General features: G+C 45.0%; 1 long non-coding RNA gene across 1 annotated transcript; it reads right to left on the bottom strand.

Annotated features, from left to right (window-relative positions):
- Nucleotides 1-758: 758 nt before the first annotated feature.
- LOC119318114 lies at nucleotides 759-9,397 on the bottom strand. The gene is made up of 3 exons (XR_005153953.1): nucleotides 9,193-9,397; nucleotides 3,308-3,372; nucleotides 759-1,267 (listed from the first exon to the last, which is right to left on the bottom strand). It is a non-coding gene; the product is annotated as an uncharacterized LOC119318114 (long non-coding RNA).
- Between the last annotated feature and the right edge of the window lie 2,029 nt (nucleotides 9,398-11,426).

Raw genomic sequence — 11,426 nt, 5'->3', positions numbered from 1 at the left:
TTTCCCATACTAACTACAATTAATACAATTAGTAGTGATGTTTCAAGATTAATTGCACGTTTGCAATTAATGTAATCATCATTTGTGATGGATACATCATAAGAGCGGCGTGGGACATGGGATATATGTGGTCGAACGGCTTAGATCACTCAGCAGTCGAGCATAAACATTTTACTGCATTGGGTATTTGGGTTAGTTGACGTTTTATTTCTTGCTAAACAGAGCATTGGCGCATGGGTTAGTTCAAAAAATAGAATGCATTGCACTCACAGTGTATGATCTATTAAATTGGGCCGTAATGCAAAGCTTGCACCAGATGCAAGAATTATGGTTGGGGCCCAAGATCAACCCAACAAACCAATTGGACTGCAACTGAACTTCAGCCCTGACAAACCCATGATGCAAATAGAGCATTCTTTCCAAGGCTTAGATCATTTGGACTCATCCAACTCATAGTAGATGAGACGGCTCTCGGACATTAGCACTTGCATATGATTATCTATGTTTGCATCTTCTATTTATGTCTTACTCATTTGCCTGATTAGATCCAATTTATTGTCAACAGAATTACTCGGTGATTAACTTAGATGACCCTGCCACCGCACACCATACGTGGCGCATGACGATTTTCAAGTATCGTCTCTGGTGTTTTAATACCACCAATGAGCGATTTCGTTTTGGGCATGAAGACCGGTACAGCTGCATGCTGCCAGAAGCAGGGAACTTCTTGACTTACTTCCATTTCCACGGGAACTGGATGTGCACTATTATTGATTGCCCAACAGGCTATCTGACCGGGTTCATTACAAAAAAGTTTGGGAAAGGATAAGAGAATCCAGGAGAACAAAACAGAGATTCCTGAAGGTCTGCCCAAGGAAAAAAAGAAAGCAATCAGAAGACAGTTGCCGAAGTACATTGAATGTGCCGATATGCTCCCATGGAAAGGCATTCAAATATTTGATAAGGAGGTTGTTACAAAAGCTTCCTTGGGTACATGGGCTTGCACAACTCCTTTACAACTATGTATCAACATCTGGAAGGCATTCAAATATTTGATAAGGAGGTTGTTACAAAAGCCGGGGAGCATTTCATAATCCATATTGCTGAAGCCGGTAGATCCGATGTGCTGTTTCAAAATATTGACACCAGTTTCATAGATGGTTTTAACAGGATGGGCAAAGCACTTCTAACAGATGCCCAAAATTGGTCTGGTCGTACAGAGCAGGCCTCTGGGATAATGGTGGATGCTAGTCCCGACAGATGGGCTCTGAAAAAACATGTGAAGTCAGCACGACATGAGATAAAAAAGGTTGAAGAAAAATCATTTGGGGCTGAGGTGGAGGATCAACTACTAATTATCGAGGATTTGAGATTGTACTATAGGAAAAATCCCAAGTTATGCAGATTTAATTTGAAAGATCTGCCTGTAGATCTTGGTCCTCAGGGCCCAGTCAACAACAAACTCGATGGCCTTCTAAAACTTGGTTCCCAAGATTTTACACATGTCCTCATTGAGCCTTTTTTGAAGTTTCAGAGAGCAGTCCATGACAATACAAAATCAGATAACAACAAGGGCAATGCAAACATGGATGAAGAAAATACAGAATCTTCCTTTGAGAATCACAATGCCAAGACAAATATGACCAAAGAGGTTGACAAGCTCAGTGATATCCTGGATCCCCAACAGTTCACATACGGTTGCAATGTTTCAGCTGATGTCATGTTACCAAAGAATAAAAAAGCTGAAGTAAACCATGGTTGTGCTGGTCTCTTTAATCCCGGGAATACATGTTTTGCAAATTCTGTTTTGCAATACCTTCATTGCATACCAGAGCTGAAGGCAGCCTTACTAAGGTTTGATTTAAGAAACACTGTAATTTGTATTGTCAATGTTCTTTCTGTTCATCACACATTTATTTTAACTTTAGGCATTTAGAAGAAGGCATGGATGATGAATTGGTTGACCAAGCTTCTAAGAACCTAACTAAGGCTGTTCGTGATGTCTTTGGACTTCTTGATCATAGTGCAGAACCAATCTCTCCCGACAATTTCTTAAAGGTCAGTAATCAATGTGTTTACCAAAAAGCGAGTTCATTTTCTTATCTTTAATATTATCTAATTTGCAGAAACTTGAAGAGAAACATGCAATGTATGAAGAAAAAGAACGGGGTTATCGCAGGCAGCAGGATGCTGGAGAATTCCTACTGCTATTGATGGGAACCCTTACTGAAACTCTTATAACTAAAAATGGGTAAATATTTCATTCTGCGCAATTAATGGTCGTCGTTTGCTTTCAATATAAAAATACTTCCTTCTGATACTAGTTTTCCTTTTTCTTTATAGGGATAATCTTATTAACAGTATTTTCGGAGTTCATCTGTTCAGCAGGTATCCGCTCTCTTTCACTCTCAGAAAATAAAGATTTAAAAAGTTACAGTAAAAACACAAACAAGTTTAGTCCGTTTAATAATGTTAACATCTTGTTATATCCCACATTTTTATCTAGAAAAATTCAAACTGTTAGCATAACTTTCTCAAAATTAGTAATAGTGTCAACTTCTCTAAAAATGTGAAAAGCATACACCCGAGCCACACCTCCCCTTGGCGCAGCACCAGCAGCTCATTGCCGTCTCCAGCACCACCTCCTTACTTTCCAACCTCAGCAGCCAGCCATACCTTGCTCTCACAGTGCCCGAGCTCACCCAATAGATGTGGGATGTCAAGAACAGCAACTGGGAGCAGAGGAGCAGCAAGGAGGTAAGAGGAAGAATCTCCCGATGGACCAGCCCCGCCGTCGCCGTTCATGTCCCACCGCCGTCCATGCTGCCTTGCCGCGCCGTGATCTTGCAATCAGCACCGCCACCCCACGGCATCCTCACTGGATCTGCTGCCTCACCGGCCAACGCCACCTTGCCGGTCATCGCTGCCGTCGTCTCCTCACGCCCTACCCTCTGATATCATATAGGCATGGAGAGACTAACATCTCCTTGATAGCTCTGGCGGCTCTAGTTTGGGCAGACCCGTTCGTGCCCCCCTTCTAGGTCACTTGGGTGTAGTGTGCCTGGGCCTCAAGGGCCAAGGTTACGGGATGCTTTTATCATAACTGAAGGTGCATGCACTTAATTTGTATTTCTACCACTGCCCCATCTAGCCTTTCGAAACTATCAATGTATAAGACTTGTTTTGGGTTTTCAACGCTAGAGGAGGCAGAATTAGTTATAGCTTGAACTATCCATGCAAGTAAGTATATTTCGGTACAAATGAAATGCAGTACTGCTAATTCCTTGGAAATGAAATGGCTCCTTACCCTTTTGAACTGGGAGGGAACGGGAAGTATTGAAGCATTAGCACCAAAAGAAGCAGCACATAGCCCTGCTAGACAAACAACCAAACCAGTTAGCGATGTAATTAAAAATTAAATCTGCAGCAGGGAAACAATGACACACAAAAAGAATCATACCGGAAGTGTTACCGTGTTCTTTCATATCTCAGTTTATGATTGCTTCATTATATGTTTTGTAGGTCGGAGACATTGTCGGTGAATCATTTGAACTGCAAAATAACTCCTGAAGTGAATGGTCTCCTCGAAGGGCTTGCGCTTGTAAGTATCTCATGAAGGGTTTCTTATATGCATATCTTTGCATCGTTTTATGCTCAACTAGAATTTTTTAGAAAAGGTTGTAATTTTTCTTTACACAGGATTTGCAGGACCGGGATTCAAGCATAAATAAGTTGCCTCGGTAAGATTTTATTTAATAATTTTTGTCGAAGGCTTTTTTATCGGATCATAACAGCGTTAATACAATGAGTACGTGGATTTCTAGTCACAGGAACCTCACATCAGGTTACTAGTGGATCTAAACATATATTAAGGGGGACATACGATTTACCCAAGTTTAGGCCCCTGAAGTGAATAAAATTCCTACTTCCTGTCTTGCACTTTTTCTCTGATATATATGGAGTACAAAGGATACAATATCGTGGGGCACTCAAAGAGTTAGGACAACTCGATGAGATGAACTAGGTCTCGAGGGGAAGTGTCGAGCTCTCTACGTGGTGTCAAGGCTCTAGACTATGCGAAAAGTGGCTCTAGACTAGGCGATGTAAAATTTGAAATTTTGCACATATGATAGTTTAATGGCTCTTCACAGTATTGTATTATATATTCTACCTTTAGGTATCTGATCATAAATTTGGAGCGTGTGAAGCTAGATGAGATGACCTGTCAATCAGCCAAGAACTTTGGTGTATGTTGTGTTTATTTCTATTTACATTATATGTGTATTTTTGGAATATGACATTCTTCATTCTACATTTTCTAATAATTTTGTGTACTAAAAATATCCACCAGAAACTACATTACCCCCATCAGCTTAATGTCTACCAGCTTTGCTCTGATGAATTAAAGCACAAACTCCAAGAAAATATAAAGGTAACTCTCGTGCATGCATGCCTTTTGATATTTTGATTATGACTATTTCAAATTTTAGATTTCAATATTGATACTCAATTCAGTAACATCTTTTTGTTAGTTCTTAATTTCTTATACGTGTCATCTAAGAGTTGCTTTTAGTTTTCAGCCCGCGAAATATATGTCAATGAAATTATAGCATTTTGCCTTTAATTGTAGGTCTCAGGTTCAAATCTCGAGGATTCTCTCAGTTTGGATATTGACAAAGGCAAGCAATATATGCTCTGTATAAATTTAAACAATTTCTTTATTTTTCGAGAAAATGCAAAGAGACATTTGCGTTTCTTTTCATTGAAAAGGCAGAGTTTGAGTTATAACCCTCCTAAGAGGAACAAACAGGTGAACAAAAAAACAGTGAACTAATGTGCATCCCAATTTTGTGGTATGGTGTCACTAAGCCCTGAGGCGCCCGCTTTGGCCAGAGCGCCACCTCCTCCTTGATCATCGCCACGAGGGTGCTGAGAGATGGTTGGGCGCCCTTGAAGACACAAGCATTGCGGTGCTTCCAGACCATCCATGGGGTGAGAAGGGCCATGGAGGCAAGGCCTTTGCACATGGGCAGTGGGGTGCTCTGATTAGCAGCATGCCACGAGTCCAGGAGGGAAGAGCCGTGGCCAGGACCTCATGCCAAACCTGCCTAGAGAAGGGGCAGCGCAATAGCAGGTGGTTCAGCGTCTTCGGGCACTGGCAGCAAAGGACGCAAGAGGCGTGGTGTTAGAACCCTCGGTGTGCCAGGCAGTCCAGCACCTGTCCACGTTGGCAAGCCAGTGGAAGCAGCGAACACAAGGAGGAGCCCAGTTCTTCGAGATGAATTTCCAAGAGGAGTTGTCTATCAAACCTTGGAAGGTGGCCTGGTGGTAGGATTTGGCAGAGTATGAGCCGCCCGTGGCCACTTCGAGAGCAGTCGGCCAGGCTCTATGGTCAGGGTGAAGCGCTCGACGGCGTGCCATAACTGAATGTAGTGCCCACTCTCATGGATGCCCATCGTGCCCTGGGTGTCATGTGCCCAAGTGTTCCCCTGCAGCCCACCTGGGACAGTCCGTAGTTTCCTGTGTCACCTCGGGATGCAGGCGTATAGCTGCGGCGCTCTCACGGACGGAGAAGCCGTTGATCCATTTGTTCTCCCAGAAAAAGGCGGTGCGCCCATCGCCCAGGGACATGGTGGAGGATGAAACGAAGAACAGGCCGCGCTCCTCTGCAGGTCTAGGTTGCTCCAAGCCCGGTTTGTGTCAGTGCGGTTGAACCAAATCCAACGTAGGCGCAGGGAAAGTCCAGTCCTGTCGAAGTGAGGGATGCCAAGCCCTCCCAACTTGATCGGGCGACAAGTCCGGCACCATTTAACATGGTAGTTGCCACCGTTGGCAGCCTCGTGCCCAACCCAAAGGAATCCTCTCTCAATCTTCTCAAGTTGCTTAATGGTCCTCTTGGGTGGAGCAAAACCAAGAGTTGGTGAATTAGAATCGCACATAGGACGTATTTGGCCGTCGCGAGGCGTCCAACCTTGTTCATGAGCCCTGCCTTCCATAGTGGTAGCTGTTGACAGACCTTGTCAACAAGCTGCTGCAGTTGCGCGACAGTAGGACGTCTCACCATGAAGGGGATTCCCAGGTAGGTGAGGGGTAGGTCGACGATCGGACAGCCTAGGAGGTTTACCGCAGGTGCGGCCACGTCGAGATCACAATTTAGGAGGGTGAATGAGCTCTTGGCGAAGTTAACGCGGAGTTCAGGATGATGACAGAGCACGGGATGATGACCCGCACTGGCTTGTGCAGGTCAGCAGCAAGTGTCGGGGCAAGCGCGGGGATGGGCGCGGCCTGAGGGGGCACGCGAGAATGGTCGTGCCCGCTGGAGTGGCGGCGATCTAGGCATTCCCAGGACTCGTGGCCAGGGAGGAGGCGGCGCCGGCAGCGAACCTGGTTGGTGCGGTTGCGAACCCGGTGGCCAGGGTTGAGGCAGCGGAAGCAGAGGCTAGCCGCCTCCTCAGGGAAGGACTCCAGCTGCGAGGGGTTGGGTTGGGCACTGCAGCACGATGGGCAGGATAGTGACAGTTCTTGCGCTGCCGGGACTGGAAGTCGTCCTAGTCGACCATGGTGTTCGTGCGCTCTACGCGACGCACCTCGGAGCAAGGGCCGGGGCGAGCCCGGCTGCACCAGCCGCAGGGGAGGGGGCTAGGGCAGCACGGGGCGGTGCCGCGATTGGCTGGCGCGGCTCCTCCACCGAGGGGCGTGGGAAGGCAGCCACCTCGCCATAGGAGTGCATGGGGGAGCGGCTGCCCTCGGAGACCTGCCGCCAACGATGCTCATCGGAGGAGGAGCTCATGACGCTGGAGCAGGAGGGAGCCATGGCGCAGGGAGGGTTGGGAGGAGGGCTGCCGTCAGGGATTCAATGGCCACAAGGCTGTGGTGGGGAGGGCTCGACAGTGGTGCGCGGAGGGAGCCATCTCCAAGCATTTCTCGATATTATGATTCACAACAATTTCTTCATGAACATTGGGTATCGACCGCTTTTAATTATTTTATCTCTATGAATATTTGAGATGCAAAGTTTTTATGCTTCTTGAAAAAAGAAATATTATAACCAACTTGTTTGTCCTTTAGTTCGAATTGTGTTCAACTTTGATGATGCATTTCTGATTTTATATATGCAGTTGATGTTCCTGTACCAAAGGAACATTTGACTAGCATGTATGATTTGATGGCTTTGGTGACTCACAAGGGAATAAGTGCCAATGCTGGACACTATGTTGCCTTGGTTAAGGAAGATGATAACGAGTGGATCCAGTTTAATGATGAAATCAAAACCATACTGGATAATGATGAAGTTTTGAAATTTACCGGCGGAGGTGAGTAATTGTTTTCTTAAACACAAGATTAGTGATTTGAAATCTCAATAGTTAAAGCAATTTGTTCCTCTAACAGGGGATTTTGAGATGGCTTACATATGCCTATACAAAGCCCGTATGGCGTGAGCATGAGCAGGTTTGTTTTATATTTACCAAACGTTTGGCGCTCTAGATTTTTGTGTGAAAATTTCCTGAATTACTGTTCATGTTCTGGTCTTTCAAATGTGAAAAATGAGTAAATTCGAATCCACTTGTCATACTACTGCGGGTACAGCTTACACAATACTCGATGATATTAGGTTGTGTGATAGGGCAGTAGGAGTAGCGTAGAATTAGAGTAATCGCAAATGTTTATCAATGAGGTCTGGATATTAAACGTTTATCAGTGACGTCTTCATACAGTACCACAAATTGTAAAAACCTTGTTAACACTGCTACTGCTCCCGTACATTAAGTATAGGCAGAGCTCCCGCCCTCCGTTATATAAGTGTGCATTCTTATAGCATTATTATTGCATCCGATGGAAATCAGTGAGAATTAGCTCCAGATTTGTATTCTAGACTGATCTGGTAGAAATTAATGATTTTTTCTTTTTTGTTCCTCTGTCCTTTTTAAACAGGAGTACTCTGTTGATGACAATAAATTGTGCAAGCATGTGTTAGAAACATTCATATTAGGCTTGTATTTTGATATGCTTTTGCTTCCATGATTGTCCAAAAAGGTACTTGTGGTTTCAGGACTCTAGTTTACATGATATCTAATTCACTTGGTTTTAATGTTTTTGTTTGGTTCTGTATACCTTATGTTTCTTCTAGTATTGAATTACAACCAATTTCTTATTGTTCTGGTATTAATATAGTTTCCCATTGCCCAATTACAGTTGGTATATTATATTAAATGCACAACTCAAGATAACTTTTTTCCTGCATGTATTTGTCTGCAGTCTCCTTGTGATTTGTGCCCCCTTCCCCAATTCCCGGCGACAAAGCTGATACTTCCTATATGCCCATCTGAATGCTCAATGGATTGTGTGGCATCTCTAATGTTTGGGTAGTTTGCTTTACCTCCTTAAAGTGATGGTTGTACAGAGCTTCTGATCGATGAGGTGTAGGGCTGCCCCCGTTGCATAAATGATGATACATGCAGATGTTTCTGGTTGCTAGTGCTCTGAAACACGCTTAGATGTTTCTGTCGTTTGCAAACATGTGATGCAGGACCATTGAGGAGACTTTATGGCCTGTTTGTCTGTGGTTTATCCGGGTGCAGACACCAGAACAGGATAAAGCTTGCCACTCAACAACTGAATCCTTTTATTAGTATGCTTGTAGCTTTATTACTTATAATCATCTGGATCGCTGGAAGCCTGGAGGTGGTTCTTGGCTTCTTGTTTTGGTCGATTCGGTGCAGCACTTGTTCGGACCAAATAGAAACTTGTTTATCCTGTTTGACTACCATAGCTGTTATTTACACTTGATTTATGCATGCAAGTTTGAGTAGGATGGAGTGCTTTTTAGTAGTATCATTTGTTTGTTTGGCATGGAAGTTCAGGTATTGACAGCAGGAATTTAGAGCCCGGGCGCAAGAGTGCAAAATGTCAACCTATTTTTGAATACAGCATAAAGCACCAATCTATCTGGGTGCAATGCACAGTAGCAATTTATCAATCCATCTGAATGCCGTCGTCAATTATTTATCAATCTGTCTATCTAAACACAATTCATCGATCTATACGCATCCACACATAGTAGCACTGTAGAACGCAATTTATTAAGTACTAATTTATATCAGTGTGACTATATTCTGTGCCAAAATTCAGAAATCAAATAGCATATAGTAGATGCCGAAATTCACAACACGAAAAGTAGTCGATCGAGCAGACCTGGGTGGCCTCGTGGAGATCGGGGTCTTGGCCTCTTGGGGAACCGGCCAACAACAAGTAGGTCTACAGGCTGCAGAGGGCGAGCAGCATCCATGGCGATTGGCGGGGAGAAAGGAGGAGGACTGGAGGCGGAGGGCGACGATGGCGAGGGCCGAGGACGGACGAGCAGGCGATTGGGCGGCGTGCGTGGGGGATCGATCGGGGCATCTTCCGGCGATGCGTGTCTGTTGGGCGATCGGGCGTGGCCGGGATCGACCGAGGCACGTCGGCCTGGCTGCGCTGCGCCACGCGTGGCGGGGCCCCGGAGTCACGGGTGAGGCGTGGCGTGGAGGACGAGCGCGCATCATCTTTTTTCTCTCTGTTTTTTTTTCCGGTTTCCTCGTGTACTACAAAAGTAAGTTTAGTTTTTTTTTTGAGCATCAGTACAGACACAAGCGCTCATATACACGCGCATACACTCATCCCTATGAACGCACACACGCACACCCTATCCCTATGAGCACCTCCGAGAGACTGAGTGGCGCCTCGTCGTCGACGGGAACGTCTCCTCCCACTGAAAGCGCATCGCCGGAAATCCTGAAATAAATTCAGGAATAATGCGAGCACCAGGATTTGAACCCTGATGGGTTGGGGATACCACTGTCCACCTAACCAACTCAACCACAGGTTGATTCGCAGTAAGTTTAGTTTTTGATAACTTCTTTTTAACATTTTTATTACACTACTACTACAAAAGTAGTTACAAGTTGCAGCAAGGAAAATACATGTTGTATTATTCCAGAAAAAGAAAGTACATGTTGTATGGAAGGTATAAGTGTATTTTAAAGAACATCGCGCTTTATTTCATTCATTCAATAATATTTAAAGGGATACAAATCTGATCCCGTGGATCAATAAGCCACACGTGTCTAGTAATACAAAGTGTGCTGGGTTCGTGGTTCGCAAATGGCAAGTATGATTTTCTCTTTCGGCGTCTTAGTCGTGGTCGGGTGCCAGATCTGAAGTTTGATGGCGTGTCCGCGGTGTTGCCCCAGTCCGATTCATTCAACGGCAAAGGCTTCATTTTTCACTACTAGGAAAACGCTTATAGGTAGGACCTCACTAGTAGCGCTGGAAAATAGCAACCGCTGCTGCTAGTTAGCAATAGCGCTGTTCTAGGGAAGCGCTACAAGTTGCTGCCCTTCTTTTCTCATCCTCCTACCACTCTTCTCTCCCCATTAATGTCCCCCTCCACCATAACTCTCATTCATAAATGGCCTCTCTCATCTCTCTCTTTCTCCTACCTCTTTTCTCTCCTCATTAATGCCCCCCTCCACCATAACTCCCTTTCCATTAGTTAGCTAGCTAGAGTCACCTCTCCTCCCCAACAACTAGATCTAGTAGCTAGCTATTTAGCCATCCACACTTTCGACCCGTATAAGTAGCGAAATGCCTCATCATCTGACCGTGCTCTCTCGATCGGTTTCTCTCGGGAGATATATAGGTGAGTAAAAAGTTGTTCATTTCAAGAATGAGAATATGTGTGTGAATGAGAATATGTGCGTTTGGGATATGGAGAGATTTGTGCGAGTGACATGCCCCCGAGTTGCTTATATTTACCGAAATGTCGATTTATTTCCGTTTCGATGAATTTCGAGCAAACTCAGTATGTTCTATTTTTAGGCAAGGTCATGCCAAAAATTTATATGACTTTGAAGCATGCACGCATTTTGTTTATAACCCTTTTGCTTGTTATACCGTGTCGTCGGTCATGAAGGTGAGTGGATGGAACGTGGAGCAGTACATGCAATCCGCGGTGATGGACATGTATATAAATAATCGGACTAGGATTACATGTCCGTGTGCAAGATGCAAAGAAGGAGTCCTTTTGGACCCTTTTGATTGTGGCACTTTGAAGGTGCACCTGCTGATGAATGGTTTCATGGATGGCTATACTCGGTGGATAAGTGAAGAAGATGATGATGATGGGGATGTCCACATGGCAAGGAATAACGACATGGGGCTAGATGAAGAGATGACCGATCGACACGAAGACGATGGCGGCGGACATGGCGGCGGGGAAGAGTCCGAAAATGACGGCGGCGGAGAAGATTCCGGACACGGCGAAGAAGAGTCCGAACATGGCAGAGAAGAGGCGGCGGTCATGCCGCAATCTTCGATGCTACTAAGTGCAGTCGTGCAAGACCCTCATGTTCGAGACCTCCTTCGCAAGAGTACGACTAGCGACAGAGCTG

The sequence above is a fragment of the Triticum dicoccoides genome, chromosome 1B, assembly GCF_002162155.2.
Source record: "Triticum dicoccoides isolate Atlit2015 ecotype Zavitan chromosome 1B, WEW_v2.0, whole genome shotgun sequence".
Classification (NCBI taxonomy): domain Eukaryota; kingdom Viridiplantae; phylum Streptophyta; class Magnoliopsida; order Poales; family Poaceae; genus Triticum; species Triticum dicoccoides.
Note: the sequence above shows the minus strand (reverse complement) of the source record. Positions and strands in the feature narration are given on the sequence as shown.